The sequence below is a fragment of the Gracilinanus agilis genome, chromosome X (assembly GCF_016433145.1).
Source record: "Gracilinanus agilis isolate LMUSP501 chromosome X, AgileGrace, whole genome shotgun sequence".
Lineage (NCBI taxonomy): Eukaryota > Metazoa > Chordata > Mammalia > Didelphimorphia > Didelphidae > Gracilinanus > Gracilinanus agilis.
In genome coordinates, this window is record NC_058136.1 from 69,196,115 (window position 1) to 69,196,530 (window position 416).

Consider the following 416-nt stretch of genomic DNA (forward strand, 5'->3'; position numbering starts at 1 on the left):
GCCCTTCTGGCAGCCTTGAATTTCCTCAACTGTAAAATGGGGACAATAACAGGCCAGCCCTCCCAGGGCTGTTACCAGGAGAGAATAGGAAGGAATGATCGGGAAAAGCCCTTAGCCCGGGGCCTGCCGCACAGGACATTGGCCAGCCTTGTTATTTTATTGTTATTAAAAGAAAAAGAGTACGAGAGGCTCAGCACAATTAACCAACCCAGCAAGTAAGTCCAGAGGCGAGAGCAGGGCTTCACACCCGGCCTCCCCGCCCCTTCGAAGTTGGCATTTTCTCATTTCTTTTGGCCATTATACTTGCATAGCATTCAGTTTGCTTCATTCATGTTGTGATCTTGCTTTGAGTTGTCCCAGTCACTGCACACACACACACACACACACACACACACACACACACACACACACACACA